Genomic DNA, 21,548 nt, shown 5'->3' on the forward strand with positions numbered 1-21,548 from the left:
AAAACCGTGCTTAAGCCAACTTCCACGCACTTCCACTACATAAATCCTGGTCTGCGTGAAATGTAATGCTCGTGCACGTTCCTGTCGCCCCTCCCAGACTCCTCCCAGAATTACGCCTCTTTGAATATGCAAATCAATATAAATATTCCCTTAGGTTCAGCGTTCTGTGAAAAGGCAATGGCAAAAGCACAGGGAAAAAAGAAGAATATCAGTGAATGCCAAGTGGAGGCAATGAAAAACATACTATTTGTTGGTTTAAGCAGTTGTATGAACAACAAAAGGAAGCTGATCGAAAGCTCAAGTTCACAAAGTCTCATAGTGCCCTAAATAAAAAAGAAGTTGTCAGATATCAGAGTCGCAGTGAAAAGGTGTGTCGTAGTCCACCATCTGAGTGTCATATGGAAGATTATTAGGGTATAGAGGAAAGAAATAAAATAGGGACACAGTGGAAAAAAAGCTTGAAGTGTCAACTTTAGTCTCGAAATTTCCACTTTAATCACATAGTTTATTTTGTCATTAAATTAGAAAGTCATAAACTTCATCTTAAAATCTTTTGATTTACTAGTTTCTCAAATCCCATTGTAACTAAAGTAGCACATTACATGCTTCGTAGTCTGAGTGTTCTTCTATGTACTCTATGCGTATGAAAAATGATATCAAGAGCTCCAAGAAGATAATGCCTGGAAATCTAAATCGACTTAGAAGCCAGTCGTCATCATCTGTAAATATGGGCTCTCTTCTATTGAAGTGAATTGAATTCCTTTATTGTTATTGTATGGTACAATAAGATTCAATATGCAAATCCTCCATAAACTTATTTTCCTATAAAATGGTAAAATAACAACAAAAACAACAACAATCCTCTTTAATAAAATCCCTTTGTGCGTCCAGGTGTCCGTGTGTGGGTGTCTTCTGGTGAAGTGCGCATGCGCGGGGGCACGGTGCGGTGCGCGATATTACTGTCAGAGAAAGTTAGAGGCGTTTTATGGAAGTACAAACCAGTATTACTGCGAGAGGAAATTAAAGGTACACAATACAGTGACGCATATTACAGCCACATACAAGCCAGTATTGCTGTCAGAGGAGATTAAAGGCATATTACCGACGCCAGAGAAAATTAAAGGTATATTACGGCGGTACAAGCCAGCGGATGTACAAGCCAGCGGACGTACAAGACGGCATCCTTCAATAAAGGCGGCACAAAAAGGCGAGCCTCAAAAGGGCGACCTCAATTGGGCGCAGCAAATAAAGGCGCACGTAAATAAAGTTCTGCACCTTTGTTGCTCTTCACATATTACAGAGCCATTTGAACTAAATTATCTACGAACGCCTTTATTCGCCGCGCTCAATTGAGGTCGCCCTTTTGAAGCTCGCCTTTTTGTGCGCGCCCTTATTGAATAGAGCCGTACAAGACAGTATTACTGTCACAGAAAATTAAACACACACAATACACGGCGGCAGCCCACGAAAAACGGTCAGCTCAGCAAGTAAACATGAACAAAAGAAAGGCTGAAAGAGAGAAAAATACGACCAACAAAAAGGATGAGGTCAAAGTCCCTTGCCATTTAATATAGACTGTTCCTACTAATGTTTATGCACTACTGTTCTAGCGCCTGTTATTGTAATGGGCTAAATGACTAGTAATAATAATAATACAATAAAAAAATAAAAATATACATTATGAAAGCATATGTGGCTCAGGTTGTGCAATATTACAACCATAATGCAAGTTTACAGTGAGGTAATTGTACTTATAAGTACAAACAGTTCTACTGGGAGCACTTGATGGATTGATTGAGTGCGTTTAGAGCTCTTGGGATGAAACTGTTTCTGAACCGCGAGGTTCATACAGGAATGGCTCTTAAGTGTTTGCTGAATGGGTGATGTTCAAACAGACTGTGCGCATGGTGAGGCAGCATGTGCTAGAAGCTGTACCCCGTTAATTCTCTCCACTCTTGGCACAATCTGTGGTAGAGCTTTCCGATCAGCTGCTGTAGAGCTGTGATTCCACACTCAGATGCAGTGGGTTAAAACACTCATAGTATTTGAAATAATTTGGCCATTCTGTGCATCATTATATGGTTATGGGTTGATTAGAATCAGATGCCTTTAACTATAAAATGATAAGCATTTAATGTCAGTGTATTTGATAAAGCTGCATCAGGGATGTGGATCTAAAAAAAAAAGGGAAGCCACCCTGTAACAGTAGCATTGCTTTGACGCTGGGTGCCGCCAGTTTGCAAAACTGAGCCAAAAACTTGTGTACGCTATTGTTTGAGCTGGTGTGAGAATGTGTGTGTGTGTTTTTTTTTTAGTTTTTATACATTGTGATGTAAGCGTGGAAATGGGAGTATGCAACATTTTTGTGCGTAAGCACAGTTTATACATGAGGTCCCTGGTGTCCCAAAGGCTAGACCCAGGCACACTTACAAGAAAGACTGAAGCCCCACAAAGTAGGACTCACCAGTCCCCGCATTACCCCTTGGCAGCACCCAACAGGGCTGAGTCAATGAACTCCAATTCCCATATAACCCTGTGGTAAACCGTGGCAGTGCTAAAACCCAGGGTAGCTGCAATCTAGCGCTCCGGGGGAGATAATGCCCTGCACGCACACTCTCTCCCCAAATCCTTCTAATACAGTGGAGTCTCAAGTGGGTAAGGTCCGCGGCCACCCTTCACAGTGCCTTCACTGTTTTGCATGCATAGAAGAGAGAAGGCAGGAAATGTTTGAAAGTGTAGTTCACCTTCAAATAAAACGACAGGAACACAAATACAGCAGACAACTTGAATGTGCATCAAAAGCAATATTATAATACTGATAATATCCAGAATGCCTTGGATTTGCAAAGCAGTGATCAAAATCTCATCAACTAACTTGTCCCTAAAATACTTGAAACATTAAATATAAGATCTTAAGCACATTTTTGATGTCTTCTCTACTTCATTTATTACTCAGTGACTTAACAATTACCAATATGATCAATTCCATACTTTGTGGTGCAGGTAGTTTAAACACAACCCCATCATATATTTCAAAACTTCATATCCTTGAAGTAATATTAGTTTGATATATTGTAAGGTTTCTAAACTCTTTTGGGACTCACCCCAAAGTGATGACATGCTACAGAGCATCCCGAAGTGCAATTGCCACTTCTGTGGAAGACAGCCTATCCGGGGGCTCCCAGCGCTGCAGCAGCATGCAGCAAAAGTAAATCCGTGCCTATTGTGTTTGTGCTGTAAGTGCCTGTCATCGATGTGTGATGCAAGGAACATTATAAATGCAGGGAACAGTATTACTTGGCCACTAACCAAGCCACGAGCCTGCCTGATTGCTGTGTCTGTGTATAAGACAGAGGTAGATCCCGCTACACTAAATAACCATGCTGTTCCTGTTTCAAGCTGAATAAAGCTGGTTTTGATAAAGTATTGAGACTCAGCCTCATGTTTTGGGGTGCATAACAGGGACTCACACGTCACATGGTACCAGAAATGGGATTCTTGAACCGATGGATCCCCAAGAAATATGCACCCCCGGAGCAAGATGAGGCTCTGGTGGCCGCCCCTGCCTTGGCGTGGCCATGAGATGTACTACCGAAGATGGCTCCCTCAGACGGTCCTGCGTGTTTACTATTCTGCTCTGAACGTATGGCAACTTTGATGTGCTGGGACAGGGGAGCCTGGGCAGCTATTTTGGCCATGTTTTTAACAAGAGAAGCCCTACAAGCTGTGTAGAATCTCCTTCCCATAAGGCTCGATGATTATGACTATCTGAAGCAACAGATCTTCCTTTGCACAGCTGTAAGTCCAGTGGTCAAGGGGTGCCAGTTTAAGCTGTGGCATATTGATCAGGATCGCCCTATATGAGGACAGATCCAGGGCTCAGTAGACCTGATTCAAAGCTGGATCTAGAGACCCTTTGAGCACATTGTGGAGAAGCTCACTATTGATGCAGTCCTGTCAGGGACAGACGAAAGCTTTTGTGAAGAAATTCTATGAAACGATGTACACTCGCAGCTAGATCTGACCCGCAGACTAGAGGGGCTACCCAGGCTTGACACCGATTTCGATCCAGTTAGCACAGACCTTCAGAGTTGCCAGCGCCACAGGTAGAAGACACCAGAGTATGAAAACCATAGTGCGGACTAAACGCAGCTGCTTCTGCTGTGATGAACTGGGACATCTGGCTTGGGAGTGTCACCTCCCACCTGTGCAAACAATGGCTATCAGTCTGGCCCAGGTATGCAGTTCGCAGGTTTCCCCCAAGATGTTAAAAGAGGACAATTTTAAGGTCTCCATTACAGTGGCCGGAATGGAATTCTCGGCACTGTTGGACTCTGGTAGTGATCTTTGTATAGTCTGCCATGACTTGCTCCAGCAGACTCCTTATCAGACCACTGACAAAGTAAACATCCCCTGTGTCCATGGGGACATTAAAACATACGAGACTATATTACTCCCTCTGAAATTTAAAGGGAAGAACATTAAGGTTTGGACTGCCATATCAGACACCTCACCCTGGTCACTCCTAATAGGAAAAATTAATGCCCTCTTCCCAATGGTCTTGGCCACCTGCAGAGCGCTTAACCCCGTAGTTGACAGAGAGGGGCAGACAATGTCATCCAAGGAAACGTGTTTGACATTGAACCGGAGTTGTCCAACGACCTAGAGGATGAATCCTCAAGTGAAGACCCCAGACAGCAGGTAAAATTTTCCACACTGCCGCACACACCAGCAGCCTCCCGAGACCAGACACTCTATAAGGACCCAGACAAAAATGAAATAGCGTTGGGAGGTGGGTGCGATCCTGCATCAAAAATGGAAGAAGCAAAGACTGGTGTCCAGGCAGAGTTTATTTGCCTACAATGAGCTGATAGCATCTTCAGATTTTGCATTCAGACAAGCCCACGTCGCAAATGACTCTTACTATTTGGAGAGAGAGGACCCGAATTTTAAAACACCACATTTTTCACTTAAGGATGGTTTTCTGTATCGGGAGATTTCTGATTGCATGGGTGTCACAGTCACATTTTGGGGGGGTCACCTTGGCACGGAAAAGACGGAGGAACATATTTCAAAACGCTTTTAGTGGGTGAATATGGGCTGGGATGTAGAGCAATTTTGTAAGGCCTGTCCCAACTGTCAAATAGTTTCTGCTCACAGACCCGCCATGGCACCCCTTGTACCGATGCCTATTTTTGATGTCCCCTTTGAGAGGGTGGGATTAGATATTGTTGGCCCGCATCCCAGGAGTAAAAGTGGCTTTCAGTATATGCTCGTGTTAATCAATTACTGTACACTACAAAATACCCAGAAGTAGCAGTGCTGCGACAGACGAATGCCCGAACTATTGAAAAAGCACTCTTGGATATGTTCACACATGTTGGTATCCCTCATGAGATTCTCACTGATCAGGGCACACCCTTTATGTCTCGTGTCATGAAGCAGCTATGCGAAAGTTTCAGAATTAAGCAGTTACACTCCATGGTTTATGGGTCTTCCCCGGGGCCTCCTCCTGGTTGGACGTGCCCGGAACACCTCACCAGGTAGGCGTCCAGGAGGTATCCTGATCAGATGCCCGAGCCACCTCATCTGACTCCTCTCGATGCGGAGGAGAGGCAGCTCTACTCTGAGCCCCTCCCTGATGACTGAGTTTCTCACCCTATCTTTAAGGGAAAGCCCAGACACCCTGCGGAGGAAACTCATTTCAGCCGCTTGTATTCGCGATCTCGTTCTTTCGGTCACTACTCATAACTCATGACCATAGGTGAGGGTAGGAGCATAGATCGACTGGTAAATTGAGAGCTTTGCCTTATGGCTCAGCTCCTTTTTCACCATGACTGACTGATGCAGAGCCCTCATCACTGCGGACGCCACACCGATCCGCCTGTCGATCTCACGCTCCATTCTTCCCTCACTCGTGAACAATTAATTATGACAGGACATATTAGGACATTATGTCATAATGTAATTATGACAGGACGCGTAAATTCTGTGAGTTTAAGAAGGGGGATCGCATGCTGGTTAATCCTGTCCGATCCACATAAATTTCGGGCCAAATGGCAAAGGCTAGCAGTGATAGAAGAGCGCATGTCCCCAGTGAATTATAAAGTCAGAATTCCCAGGCGGTGGAAACCAGTACAAATTTTGCATATTAATGCTTTAAAGGAGTGGCACAACCATCATGAAGACCTGGTCACGGCCACACCGGTCACCTAAACTAAAGTCACTATTTGGGATGATTTAACTGACACCCAGAAAGCGGAATTGCTATCATTGATCGAAGGGAACTCGGACGTCTTTTCAGCAACACCTGGCTGGATGACGATTGCAGAACACAAGATTGTCACTCCACCTGGTGTTACTATACAGGTGCCCCAGTATTGCCAACCAGAGGCGACAAGGAAAGTGATACACAAGGAAGTCTGACAGTTCAGTTCGGTTCTGTATTGATTTTCAGCATTTGAATAAGATTTTCAAGTTTGATGCATACCCAATGCCATGTGTGGACGAGCTGTTGTAGAAGCTCGGGTAAGCTTCATATATCTCCACCCTTGACCTCACGAAGGGTTATTGGCAGGTTCCCTTGGAGGAGTCTAGTTGTGAGAAAACCACATTTGCCACTCCGAATGGGTTGTTTGAATTTACGCCACTCCCTTTTGGTCTCCATGGTCCACCGCTGACCTGTCAGCAAATGATGGACCAGATCCTGCGTCTCCATTCTGTGTATGTGGGTGCCTATCTTGACAATGTGGTCATTTTCTGTAATGACTGGGAAACTCATCTAGTCCGCCTTTGGGCGGTGCTTGACAGTTTATGGCTGGCGGGGTTGACGACCAACCCTAAGAAGTGCAAGCTGGGTATGTCAGAAACCCACTATCTGGGATAAGCCTCATATGAACAAGGTGAGGGAGGTGCTTTCATATTCCCGTTCTGAAACACTGAGGCAGATTCCTGTAGCTCGTGGGGTATTACAGGTGGTTCATTCCCAATTTTGCACATCAGGACACCTCCTCACTGACTGAAAGAATAGTAGTGTTGTCTGGACCGATGCTTGTTAAGAGAGCTTTCACGGACCTAAAAGCTGCTTTATCATCATTCCTGGTTCTGTGCAATCCTGACTTTTCGAGGAAATTTATTCTGCAAACAGATGCTAGCACTTTCGGTTTAGGAGCATTGCTCTTACAATGTTTTGAGGGGGAAGAGCACCCCATCATGTTTCTCAGCAGAATTCGACTATTGAAAATGATTGCTTGGCTATTAAGTGGGCGGTGGAGGCCCTCCGTTATTATCTCTGGGGAGAACAGTTTACCCTGGTGACTGACCACACCCTGCTACAACGGCTGTTCAAACAGAAGGATACGAACCCCCGGCTCACTCGGTGGTCTATTGGTTTGCAAGCTTTTGCTTTCGATGTTCGCCACCATCCCAGGACTGCACACACCAATGCTAACGTTCTCTCCTGCCTAGCCGAGCCTGGCTTGAACAGTCACCTTGCCCACACCAGTGTGAACAAAGCTGGGGGGAGATGTAAGGTTTCTAAACTCTTTTGGGACTCCCCTCAGCGGAATAACACACTGAAGAGTGTCCTGATGCGCAATTACTTGGCCACTAACCTGGCCACAACCCTGCCTGACTGCTGTGTCTCTGTATAAATAACCCTGTTGTTCCTTTTTCAAGCTAAATTGCCGAAGTACTGAGACTCAGCCTCGTGTTTTGGGGTGCAAGACAGGAACTTGCACGTCACAATGTATGAATAATGATATGTTAATATACATGATAGCTGTAAAATGGAGCATAGGACAGGAAACTAAAATATTATTACTTGTGTCCAAACAATAAACAATAAATCACTGATAAATATTTTGGTATGAACACATTTACACAAATGGAAATATCAATATATTTTGTGACTGTTTATAACTGCATATTTAGTCTGACAGTGTTAACTAAGCAATGCTGATAATAGAAAATACTCTAACTGTGATGACGAGTTGCATCACCCTAAGGATGAATCACCCTTAATATGAGCAGGAATTCGTTCATGCAAATGAGCAGCTTTAGAGCCAGCTACAGAAAAATGGCAAGGCTGCAATGTTTCAAACTAATTCCATCTAATGTAGCAATGCCCAGCAGTCCTTTTAAGCACAGCAAGACACCTGAAAGAGACCTGTAGAGAGCAAAAGATCCATTCTAGCACTTGGCACCAGTGCTATAATACAAACTAGTAATATAATTAAAATACACATAAAAGAATTCAAGCAGTGGGCTGGCGCCCTGCCCAGGGTTTGTTTCCTGCCTTGCGCCCTGTGTTGGCTGGGATTGGCTCCATCAGACCCCGTGACCCTGTAGTTGGAGCTACAGCGTTTTGGATAATGGATGGATGGATGGATAAAAGAATTCTCAGCTGTGAAAAGTGACCCTTTCCTGTCTTGCCTGCAGGGTTTTCCACACCTTGCATTTACTGGCTACCCAGGATTAAGGCATGCTGTCAAAGTTTCGGGTAAAATTCATTCACCTCGTACACCTTTACAATGAGAAGTCGACCGCTCCAAGACGACCGCTCAATTGACGTGCCTCCGTGTGGATATGCTGCATTCTACCTGTGTGAAATGTGCACGTCCTCCCAGGTGTGCCTACCTTAAACTATTAAATATAATGAATGTGTCTGTTTACGGAAAAACAAACTGCCACAGAGATTAAAAAAGCGACCTTAAATTAAGACGATATTTCTAATAAGGAAATTCATTGTGCGAGGACTGAAGTTGACACCCCAGGATTAGAAATTCTGGATCAATGGCAGGAATGGACTTGTATTAGTAACTTTTGTGATTCGGCATATAATATAAAAAGTCTCTCGCTTCTGCCCTAATACACTACAAACTCTGAATCGCAGCTTCCGCTTGGCGTGGCAAACGAGCAAATTAAGAGGTACCCGAAAAACACACGCGTAAATCAGAGGCGCACCCACCCAATCTGTAAGCACGCCAAGACTTGTGGTAGTCGCTTCTACTAAACGTATCAGCAAAGAGGTGGTTATAATACATAATTTCTGTGCAAAACTGGGGCAACCTCTTTATAGATTATTATTAATAGATATGTATGCGTATACACATTTCTCATATATATATATATATATATATATATATATATATATATATATATATATATATATATATATATATATATATTGCATATTGTAATCTTTTTAGTTAGGCAATAAAAGGTGTCATTTTGCTTGGCTTTTCTCAACATTCATAATGGCTAACACGGTACAACACCCTAGTACTATGTGTAAAAAAAATAGTTTCTACGAGTTAAAAAGAAACACCCGAGACACGGGCTACATAAAAGGAGAGTTGTGCGAGTGCCACAAACAGGCAAAACCTCACATATCTCATCTTTCCTTGAGATCGGACGCAGGCATACTTAACGGTTTTTCCAACTTTGCGCATTAGTAATGTGTCGTTCGCGAACGAGCCGGCTCTAAGAGCCAATGCCCGTCGAGCAGAGCCAAAGCTTTAGCCTCTCCAGCTCAGCTCTGCTGAAAATCCATTCGGCAGGGGCGGGACTTTACTTATATGGGCGCACAGAACATTGGCTCATAATGCCGGCTAGTTCACGAACTACACATCGGACTAGGATCGTACCATTATGTGAAAGAAGAAAGGGGGGCAGACGCTCCGAAGACAGCGAGTGTTGGTACAGGCCAGGTACGCTCCGTGTACCTGTCCCTGCGACAGACGAGGAGCCAGATTTAAATGCAAGCGCATCGTGAAGAAAAAAAGAAGAGTGAAGAAATGAGTGAAAGCCGAAAAAGAAGCAGCATCTGGCTGCATTTCAGTGATATTGGAGACTGCAAAGGAAAGTGCAGAATTTGTAATATGAAAATATCCGTTAGAGCAGGGTCAACAACAAACCTGCACAGACATATAAGAACCACCCACCCATCCGTGCAACTGGAGGAGAGCGTGCCCTCTCTCCTGCCATCCACTGACCCTGGAAAAGAGCCAGGTACTTCTGCTGCAGCATCCACTGTCTTACCGAAAACTGCAGGTATAACACGGTCTTCAGTTCAAACCAAAATAAGCACATTTATTCCAAAACAAATGACGCCAAACAAACAAATGTGTCGATGAGGAGCTGGCTAAAATGATAGCTGGCGACTTTTAACCATTTTCCATTGTGGAGGACAGAGGATTTACAACTTTTGATAGATAGATAGATAGATAGATAGATAGATAGATAGATAGATAGATAGATAGATAGATAGATAGATAGATAGATAGATAGATAGATACTTTATTAATCCCGATGGGAAATTCACATTCTTCAGCAGCAGCATACTGATACAATAAATAATATTAAATTAAAGAATGATAATAATACAGGTGAAAAAAACAGACAATAACTATGTATAATGTTAAATATTAACGTTTACCCCCCCTGGTGGAATTAAAGAGTCGCATAGTTTGGGGGAGGAACGATCTCCTCAATCTGTCTGTGGAGCAGGACAGTGACAGCAGTCTGTCGCTGAAGCTGCTCTTCTGTCTGGAGATGACATTATTTAGTGGATGCAGTGGATTCTCCATAATTGATAGGAGCCTGCTGAGCGCCCTTCGCTCTGCCACAGATGTTAAACTGTCCAGCTCCATGCCAACAATAGAGTCTGCCTTCCTCACCAGTTTGTCCAGGCGTGAGGCGTCTTTCCTCTTAATGCTGCCTCCCCAGCACACCACTGCGTAGAAGAGGGCGCTCGCCACAACTGTTTGATAGAACATCTGCAGCATCTTATTGCAGATGTTGAAGGAAGCCAGCCTTCTAAGGAAGTATAACTGGCTTTGTCCTTTCTTGCACAGCGCATCAGTATTGGCAGTCCAGTCTAATTTATCATCCAGCTGCACTCCCAGATATTTATAGGTCTGCACCATCTGCACACAGTCACCTTTGATGATCACTGGGTCTATGAGGGGTCTGGGCCTCCTAAAATCCACCACCAGCTCCTTGGTTTTGCTGGTGTTCAGGTGTAGGTGGTTTGAGTCGGACCATTTAACAAAGTCATTGATTAGGTCCCTATACTCCTCCTCCAGCCCATTCCTGATACAGCCCACGATAGCAGTGTCATCAGCGAACTTTTGCACATGGCAGGACTCCGAGTTGTATTGGAAGTCCGATGTATATAGGCTGAACAGGACCGGAGAAAGTACAGTCCCTTGTGGCGCTCCTGTGTTGCTGACCACAATGTCAGACGTGTATTGTACAGGCCTTAAACCCCATGTATGTTCTCCCTAGCAGAAAAACTTTGTCCCAAACAATTATTCCATAACTATATATCTGAGGATGGAGTACAACACTCTGCTTTCAGAAACCACTGCTCTGGAAAAAAGGTACTGACAAAAGAGCTGTGGATGAGGCATTTTAAAGAATAAGTGCAGCAGCAGCAAGATGCAACCCCAGCAGCCTGTTTGCTCCTCCATCAGAGGGCCAAGAGGAAGAAATTGGAGCAGGGCCGTGTTCACAGGAACCATAAGCTTCTGCTGTGTGGAGGCTCTTTGACGAAAGAGCAACAGGAGACACTGCAAGGAGAAATCCCACAGCTGATGCTATGCTGGAGTTGAGGTCCTATCTTGAGGAGCCCCTCATCCAAAGATCTGAAGACCCACTGAGCTGGTGGGAGGCCAAGGCTGCAGTCTACCCACGCCTGGTTAAGGTAATGGCAGGAAGACTTTGCATTGTCGCTACATCGGTCCCCTCAGAAAGAGTCTTCTCAAAAACAGGACAAATAATCACGGAGAGGAGAAATCGCATCAGCCCATCTAAGCTGAGGCATCTGGCATTTCTGAATGCCAACCTGGCCTAAAAACTTTTATTCAAAGAGTCATAGTGTTGTGTTGTTGTTGTTGAGTTTGGCCTTTATTTAATTTGTTTGCTGTGTTTTTGTGTTAAGTTGTTCATTTAAAGCTTTTATTAAAATGTTAAACAATAGTAACTGTGTATTTATTGTAATGAAAAAATGCATAAAAATACGTAATGTCTGAAAACAATGAATAAGAAATTGCTTAGGATATACACAAACCATTCATAATTGCTTAATTAGGCTAAAATATAAGCATCCAGGTGATACTAAACGAAGAGCCATTCGGGAGCCGTAAGAGCCGGCTCTTTAAAGGGAGCCGATCCTAAAGAGCCGAAGCTTTGAAAAGAGCCGGAGTTCCCATCACTAGTTGTCACCTCATCCCACAACATCTGACTGTTATTTCTGAGGAGGTAAACCTTCTTGTGATGAGTTGCAGAGGTATCTGTCTGTCTGCTGTTCGCCTTCATGAACCATGCTGCAACTTGCATTCCAGATCCTGGATTTCAGCCTCAAAACTTTCCAGCAACTCCTTAGAAGGGCACTTGGCTCTTGGATCTACTCATTCTGCTTCTGAGATCAGCATAGTTCTATATAGTGCAGGGGTCCTCAATCACAGTCCTGGAGGGCCGCAGTGGCTGCAGGTTTTTGCTCCAACCAAATTGCTTAATAAGAAGCACTTATTGCTCAAGTAACACTTCTGTTTCACTTTAGTTGTCTCGCTTGTTAAGATTTTGAACCCTTTTTGCTTATTTTAGTCTTAAAGAGCCATATTCTTGGCTTTTAATTGCTCCTAATTAGCAATAATATGCAAATGACAAAAGAGACCAGCATTTCTCCATTTAGCTTGTTATCATTTACACCTGTGTGTAATCATGCACTATTGGGTTAAATTAAATACTTGGAAGGAAATTCCATCCATCCATCCATTTTCCAACCCACTGAATCCGAACACAGGGGTCTGCTGGAGCCAATCCCAGCCAACACAGGGCAGGAACCAATCCTGGGCAGGGTGCCAACCCACTGCAGGACACACACAAACTAGGGCCAATTTAGAATTGCCAATCCACCTAACCTGCATGTCTTTGGACTGTGGGAGGAAACCCACGCAGACACGGGGAGAACATGCAAACTCCACACAGGGAGGACCCGGGAAGCGAACCCGGGTCCCCAAGTCTCCCAACTGCAAGGCAGCAGCGCTACCCCCTGCACCACCGTGCCGCCTGGAAGGAAATTGAAGAGGAAAAAGTGAAGGACTGAGAATTACTCATCCATTTTAGCCTTCAAATCATTTGGATGATATCCTTAGAAAGGGAAAGAAAATCCAGGATATAAGAATTACCTGACATAGCAGAGTTAAAACAAGCCATGAAATTAAATTATTGGCAAGAATTGTTTTCTAATTAAGCAAATGGGTTAGAACAAAAACCTGCAGCCACTGCGGCCCTCCAGGACTGTGATTGAGGACCCCTGCTTTAGTGTATAGAGTGGCCTTTGGAGTGTACATAAATGATCAGTTGACACAGTTCATGATGAGAGAACATTGACAATGTGATATGACAATACAGAGGAATAAGTAACACTACAGGAAATGTAAGTACAGTTAAAACTGCAATGACTAGCTATTCTTATATGGCTGGATTATTAATTTGAGGGTGCAGAGGTTTTGCTCAGTCCTGACACCAGTAACATGTAAGGGTCTTAGGATATGAAGGAATGAGAATGTTGGGCAATTACAGTTTTTGTTGGAAGTTAAATGGTTTGTTTATGTCGTCTGAAATCAGGTAACATTGTAGCTTAGCCAACATTAAATTAGAAAACAGCTTGTCAGAAGTGGGATTCGAACCCACGCCTCCAGGGGAGACTGCGACCTGAACGCAGCGCCTTAGACCGCTCGGCCATCCTGACTTAACGTCCGTCTTAAAAGTGGAACCAAATTGTCGTTACGCTTTTTATAACGATTTAGTGACAGTCTATGAGATACCTTTTGTGCGGATTGCATAAATCATCATATCAGACATCACAGGCGGAGTGTCATGGGGATATGGCCCCAAAAGGTTGCTTTTTCCTCAAATGTTTAGATTTTCTTTTTTAATGCCTCAACTACTGTAAGTATTGTATCGCCCCAGCCAAGTTGAAGGCCTTTTGGAGTGACTGTTGGGTCCTATTGAGGGAGAGCAGAGTACAACGCAGCGGGCTAGGCGGGGAGGGGTGCTCGTAACCCGGGACGGAGGGGACTGGGGGAGGGTTGGAAGTCTCGTGGGAGCAGGGGCTAGTAGAAGGTTGTGTTGTGGAGTTACGAAGTCGGCGTTTTTCTTTTTCTGTTTTGCTTTTCGTCCATCAGGACCACAAATATGACAGAAATATAGGAGACTGTAAATAGTTCAAAGTCAAAGACGTTCTTTTTTTTGTGTGTTTTTTTTCCTTCTTTACTGTTCAAGTAAACTGTTTTCTGAACTTTACTTCGTCCGTCTGTTTTTTTCTTCTTTTTCGAACCTGACGCGGAGGTCGCTACAGTATTTTCATAATAAACGAATACGACCATTAAATCCATTTTTCTGACGGAATGCTCACTTAACACCTCGCCTGTCCTTGAAATAGAGGAACATAAATTACGGACTTGCTTACTATTTAAAACTGAGCCTGAGAAAGGTCACTTCATCTTGTATATTTTATATTCTGTATTTTACTCTTTTACGTGTCAAATGCTGCTCTTGTGGGCAAAACAGATCCTCAAGAGGCTATTTAAATGACTGCAAAGAGGCCAGCGTGTGTCCGTGTCACCTGTGCAAACAGCCGTACATCGGTCTGTGAAAAAGTCAGGCAAACGAAACACAGCTCGTAACAAAATATTTAATATACAAAAATCTATTTGATAAAGTAAATAAAACATTAAAAGTGCTTAAATGTTTCCTTCTGTCCATCCATTTTTAACTCACTTATCCAGAGCAGGTTCGCTGAACAGGACTACAGCCTATCGTAGGATGAATACATACACACACACACACACACACACACACACACACACACACACACACACACACACACACACACACACACACACACACACATATATCAGGGGCTACTTTAGCAACTTCCATGTCTTTCAAAACATCCCAGTCTCAGAACATCATTTTAATATATTTAACGAACTTGTGTACTTGTTCGAAACGTTAAAGTTTAAACGCGTTATTTTGATATTTAGGTTATGTTGTAGTATTATATTACGAACTTTATGATATGTGACTTGAGATATGATGTAAATATTCGGCAGTAGGATTGTGACTATTTTTTATGGTTGGTAAACTCCGCTCATGTGCAGCACCTGCGCAGTCTCGAGCCATTCGTTTCTTACGCGGCTTCAGTGAATGGCGAGAGGGATGTGTAGCGCATATTAACACGATCGTCTCATCAGTTGTAAAGACCACTGTAGTGCACAATCAAGCACTCTGACTCTGTTGAGTTTCGAATATGACTGGCATCGGGCACATGGCAGAACGACGCTAAAATGTGGCTACGAGTTCCCCCACTTCTGATGCCACACCCCCTTTCGCAGAGTTACAGAGACATTGGTGATTATAGAGCGCCTTTTTGGGTCCTGAACATGTATGACACTCGAGTGGAAAAAGATTTCTGCATAATGGGATTAAACAGTGCTAATAGCGATTTTCCCAATCTAAGATTATTTATTGAGTGGCATAGTACTTAATTAACAACTTTCTCCAGTCATTTTCGTTAGAAACCAGTGTCACAGTATCAGACTTTTCTTTTCTGTATATAAACTTCAATGGAAGTGTTATTCTGCCAAAAAATAAAAGAGTTTCTCATACAAATGAAAACATCCGGGACTATTAAAATGCATAATATGGCGGTGTTACTTTCCCGTATATTTTAAAATATTTTAAACTAAATAAACTATGTTTATTCGTTTTATGAAACTTTTTTGCGAAAACGGATTTTCATATATTTACCACTCTGTGCCAACTCTATTTATATATAAATGACATACACAAATCTATAAAAGTACCATGTGTATACACTCTTAATAAATAAATAAACGAATAGGGTAATTAAAAAAAACTAGCAAAACCGGATCCTTACTAACTTCTTTAAAAACATTAGACGATTACATGAGTCATTGCCCAAAGCGTGAGGCTCCATAGCTCAGTGGTTAGAGCACTGGTCTTGTAAACCAGGGGTCGCGAGTTCAATTCTCGCTGGGGCCTTAGTTATTACTCTTTGAAAAAAAAAAAAAAAACGGAGTTATCATCTGTCAAACAGTTTAACAAAAAAAAGTTAACATTTCAGTCTCAAAACTCTCCACAAGTTCATTAGAAGAGGCTGTTTTGGGTTTCTGTGGCACTTTGTGCTTTGCTTAGTTCCACTCAACAGCATTTGCTGTTTACTGCTAGCCAGCACTGACCTAATACATCGTTGCTCATTTTACTGATGTTTCATTTACTTGCAGATAGATGTCCTTAGGAGGATCACTCATTAATGCCAAACTAGGATGGTGACCATGACTGTTCCAATATATACAGAATTGCATTTTAACCTATTGTATTGTTCTGCGCTATTCATTAATTTCTGAAATGTATTTGCTTAAGTAGCTGTCTGTTTAATTCTGCTCTCCCAAGTTTGAATGCAATTCTTTCCAAACAGGTTATATGGATGCTGGGCAGGTGTTTTTGGAACCTATCCTATAGCCATTGAAAACAAGGCTGGAAGCAGCTTTGGAATGGACTCTAGTCTATTAGAAGTGTGCTTACACATATTCCCTCACATTAGGCCATTTTAGAATCACTGTAATAAATCTAGTCTGGACATTTTAGGGAGATTTGGGGAAACTGGAGTACTGAGAGAAAAATCAATAATTTGCTAACTCTACATGGACAGTAATTAGGCAGGTATTTGAACTTGGGACTCTAGAGCTGTAAAGAAACAGCATTTAGACCCTCTGCAGTAGCATCGTGATTAGCAAGGCTGCCCTACAGCTTTAGGACACCGACTTCAAATCCTTTCTAGGGTGGAGTTGGCTGGAAGGTTCTCTCTGTGTTTGTGATGATTTTTCTCCAGGTACTTTAGCTTTCCCCTACATCTCAATGATGTACACATTGGAATGGTGTGAGTCAAATATGTCACTGGTCTATGTGTGTGATATCTAAATAAGGATTTTTTGGGGGAAGTTTTTTATTGTTCTCTGAGAGAGTTAAGGCTGGTGGGCTGTCAAAAAACGGAGCCTGTTTAAAGCCCTTTAAAGGCATTCCTTTTGTGATTTTGAGCCATACAACAAACTAATTGTTGTTATTGTAAACAGGGGAGCTGTCATTCCATCCATTATGTATTTATATTTTTATGTATTTTATGTATGTATTTATATATTTTAATTGAAAGAGCCTTTGTGAAAAGCCAAATTCCCCCCGGAAAAAATTATCTATCTATCTATCTATCTATCTATCTATCTATCTATCTATCTATCTATCTATCTATCTAGTTTCATTTTTAATTGTATTACCCTGATTGACACAATGCATTGTATTAATTTCATGTATTCACATGTTTTATGGCTATTTGCAAAAGTGCATTTCAGTTTTTAACTCTTCTGCATTCCTTGGTGACCTTCTTAATCTTTTGTTTCAATCAAGTAACGATTTTTAAGTCTCATACAAGATAGATAGATAGATAGATAGATAGATAGATAGATAGATAGATAGATAGATAGATAGATAGATAGATAGATAGATAGATAGATAGATAGATAGATACTTTATTAATCCCAAGGGGAAATTCACATACTCCAGCAGCAGCATGCTGATAAAAAAAAAACAATATTAAATTAAAGAGTGATAAAAATGCAGGCATAACAGTCAATAACTTTGTATAATGTTAACTTTTACCCAACCCCCCCCCCAACCCCCGGGTGGAATTGAAGAGTCGCATAGTGTGGGGGGAGGAACGATCTCCTGGGTCTGTCAGTGGAGCAGGACAGTGACAGCAGTCTGTTGCTGAAGCTGCTCCTCTGTCTGGAGATGACACTATTTAGTGGATGCAGTGGATTCTCCATAATTGATAGGAGCCTGCTGAGCGCCCGTCGCTCGCCACAGATGTTAAACTGTCCAGCTCGATGCCTACAATAGAGCCTGCCTTCCTCACCAGTTTGTCCAGGCGTGAGGCGTCCCTCTTCTTAATGCTGCCTCCCCAGCACACCACTGCGTAGAAGAGGGCGCTCACCACAACCGTCTGATAGAACATCTGCAGCATCTTATTGCAGATGTTGACTGACGCCAGCCTTCTAAGGAAGTATAGCTGGCTCTGTACTCTCTTGTACAGAGCATAAGTATTGGCAGTCCAGTCCAATTTATCATCCAGCTGCACTCCTAGGTATTTATAGGTCTGCACCCTCTGCACACAGTTACCTCTGATGATCACGGGGTCCATGAGGGGTCTGGGCCTAATAAAATCCACCACCAGCTCCTTGGTTTTGCTGGTGTTCAGGTGTAGGTGGTTTGAGTCGCACCATTTAACCTTGATGAGGTTTCTATACTCCTCCTCCTGCCCACTCCTGATGCAGCCCATGATAGCAGTGTCGTCAGCGAACTTTTGCACGTGGCAGGACTCCGAATTATATTGGAAGTCAGCAAAGGTGAAAATGAAAAAAAAAAAAAAAAAACTTTATGCAGTGGCTAATGAGAAATTGCTAAGATTAATTTTTCAGAGGTGCTGAGTTTATTAAGGCAGTTCAATTCAGGGTTGTAGGGGCTCATCATTCACCCATATTTTAGTGTATATAGTGGCCTTTGGAGTGTATTTGACCAGTTGTCACAGTTCATGATGAGAGTACATTGACAATGTGATAGACAATACAGGGAAGCAAGTAACAATACAGGAAATATAAATGCAGTTAAAACTGCATGACTAGCGATCTTTATATGGCTGGATCGTTAACTTCAGCGTGAGGAACTTTTTCTCACAAACCAGACAAGAGAAACGTGAAAGTGTTAAATTAGGAAGGCATGAGAATGCTGGGCAAATACATTAATTTTTATGAGATTTGTTTGTATACTTTCGGGTTTAAGAACGTCCTATATTCCTATAACGTTCTAGCTTAACCATCATGAAATTAGAAAATATCTTTGTCAGAAGTGGGATTCGAACCCACGCCTCCAGGGGAGACTGCGACCTGAACGCAGCGCCTTAGACCGCTCGGCCATCCTGACCTGAAAGGAATCCTTCAAGTGGAACAAAATCACCATCAGTAGTATAAATCATTGTAATTTGGTGACAGTCGATCGAATATTTTTGAAGGAATATTCTCAAAAAGATTCTCAGAAAGTTGTCAGTACTCACCAGTACGCTATCAAAGGGCGCTGGTGCGCGTTACACTGACAGTAGATCTGAAATGCTGGGGTGGGTGGCGTTTGATGAGTCTGTCCTCTTTACGTTTCGAGCAGCCAAATACATCGACACTTGATTGAAAAGCTAAGATGTAGTCTTGGGTCCAACCGTGAAGATTCTGAAAAGTTACTACATGATTATTAATGTGATCAACACGTTACTGTAATACACTAAATACCGCTAGAAATTAAAACTGGCACGTTATAGAAAATCTTATCAAGCGCTGCGAGATACTGTGCAACATGCTCACCGGTTCCAGACGCCTCACAGCCTTTGTGTCACCTCTATTGTGAAATGAATGTTACCAGTTGCTGTTTTAGCCTTTGTGTTTTGGATGAAGTACAAACCCCCCCCTTTCCCCCTCTTTGTATTCTTGACTGTACACCCTCCTCAGCTACCCTGAAGCTGTTATCAAGTGGATGACAGAGAGCTTAAAATTCTTTCTGGGACAAGATGCTTTTTTTTGTAATCGAGTGGGAATCTCTGCCGACAGAACGAGCTGTTAAAGACTATGGGAATGCGGACTGATATTTACGGACCGTAAACGTCGCATGGCAGTGATTTTAATGTTTTAAATAAATGTGATTGTGAAGGGGCTCCATAAGTCTACTCCTTGCATCATCGCGTATGTTTATTTCTGGTTCTCGTAGGAAGAATAAGAAAGGGGGCTATATTGGCAATAAACCAAAAACATTACAAATAGAAAGAAAGAAAGAAAGAAAGAAAGAAAGAAAGAAAGAAAGAAAGAAAGAAAGAAAGAAAGAAAGAAAGAAAGAAAGAAAGAAAGAAAGAATGTTAGTCTCTTGGTGTGGGGGTCCCAGTGCCCACAATCCAAGGGTGGCATCTAGATAGATAGATAGATAGATAGATAGATAGATAGATAGATAGATAGATAGATAGATAGATGCTTGATTAATCCCAATGGGAAATTCACAGTCGTTGGTAATCATGAAGCGCCTTTTGGTCCTATAACCATGACAAGAAATGCGACTGAAAAGAGCACGTAATGACATTTCTGGCCGGGATTCCAAGGCAGTGGGATGTATCACGTCGTGACCAACTAAGGATATTTAGAAGGGGGACACATTTTTAATAAATTGAGAACCACTGCCTCGGTTCTGTCCCCCCCCCCAAAAAGTCCCAAAAATTCACGTATTGGGACACGTTTCAAATCTATAAAACTGTGATGTGACTACAGTATTCCTATAGCATTTCACATGCTATGTTAGGCACATTTCAATGTTTTAAGATTACACTGATTGAGCGGTCATGTTGTATCTCATTTTGGAAGACGGTTTTGTTATACCAGAATTCCTCTAATTAAATTAGTTATGGCACAAGTAACATAGAAAACGAGTTGTCTGCATATTTCTCTTTATATAAAATGACAAAACGTTTGGTGTCTTGCGTTCCTGCGTTTGGCAACGGGCATTTCACTATGCTAGTTTAAATATGTACTGCAATCTCTGTGTCTTGTTCATACTCTCACTCTGGAACACATCATGTTATACTGCATAATTTAAATTGCAGATATTACTCTTCTCACATGTAAAATAAAACACACATTAATTTCCCAATCCACTTATCCAGATTTTGGCCCCCAGTGCTAATGTTATCTCAGGATCTTTAGGCACAGGTTAATTTATATATACAACCACACTGAGTCAGTTTATAACAACAAAAGTATCTTGTGTGGTGTATATGTCATTGGGGGAAAGCTCGTTAATGTCTCGGGAATGGCGTATGACAGGCAACGACTGGCTATTGGATTCTGTGAAGTGAGTTGCCATCACACCAACATCTGACAACTACTTTATGTTGTGCTAAAAACTATTCATGAAGTACACTGAAAATTAATTGAGTAATTTAAAACAGGAAAGACTTCATTTTCTACAGCAGATTTATTGTGATGTGTACACAGAACTTTAAATTGTTACTTACATGACTACAGTACTAACAGCAAAAAAAGACCATGAATAAAACATGTTTGTATTATCTTGCACTTGCTTTGTCTCAAATTGTATATGGGTGATCCATACTCTTTGTCATGTAACTAACCGGACAGGTATATATATATATATGTGTGTGTATATCCATCCATCCATCCATCCATTTTCCAACCCGCTGAATCCGAACACAGGGTCACGGGGTTCTGCTGGAGCCAATCCCAGCCAACACAGGGCACAAGGCAGGAACCAATCCTGGGCAGGGTGCCAACTCACCGCAGTATATATACTGTATATATATATATACTGCTCATAAAATTAAAGGAACACTTTTTAATCAGAGTATAGCATCAAGT

The 21,548-nt window shown here is 42.3% G+C and overlaps 1 long non-coding RNA gene and 3 other non-coding genes across 4 annotated transcripts in view; 1 reads left to right on the plus strand and 3 right to left on the minus strand.

The window, feature by feature from the left end:
- The window catches only part of LOC127526725 (uncharacterized), a 217,178-nt gene that overhangs the window by 86,883 nt on the left and 108,747 nt on the right, over positions 1–21,548 (minus strand). The gene's annotated exons all lie outside the window — the stretch shown is intronic.
- trnal-cag (transfer RNA leucine (anticodon CAG)) lies at positions 13,677–13,759 on the minus strand. Its single transcript has one exon. It is a non-coding gene; the product is annotated as a tRNA-Leu (tRNA).
- trnat-ugu (transfer RNA threonine (anticodon UGU)) lies at positions 16,005–16,077 on the plus strand. The gene has a single exon. It is a non-coding gene; the product is annotated as a tRNA-Thr (tRNA).
- trnal-cag (transfer RNA leucine (anticodon CAG)) lies at positions 18,986–19,068 on the minus strand. The gene has a single exon. It is a non-coding gene; the product is annotated as a tRNA-Leu (tRNA).

The sequence above is a fragment of the Erpetoichthys calabaricus genome, chromosome 2 (assembly GCF_900747795.2).
Source record: "Erpetoichthys calabaricus chromosome 2, fErpCal1.3, whole genome shotgun sequence".
NCBI classification, from domain to species: domain Eukaryota; kingdom Metazoa; phylum Chordata; class Cladistia; order Polypteriformes; family Polypteridae; genus Erpetoichthys; species Erpetoichthys calabaricus.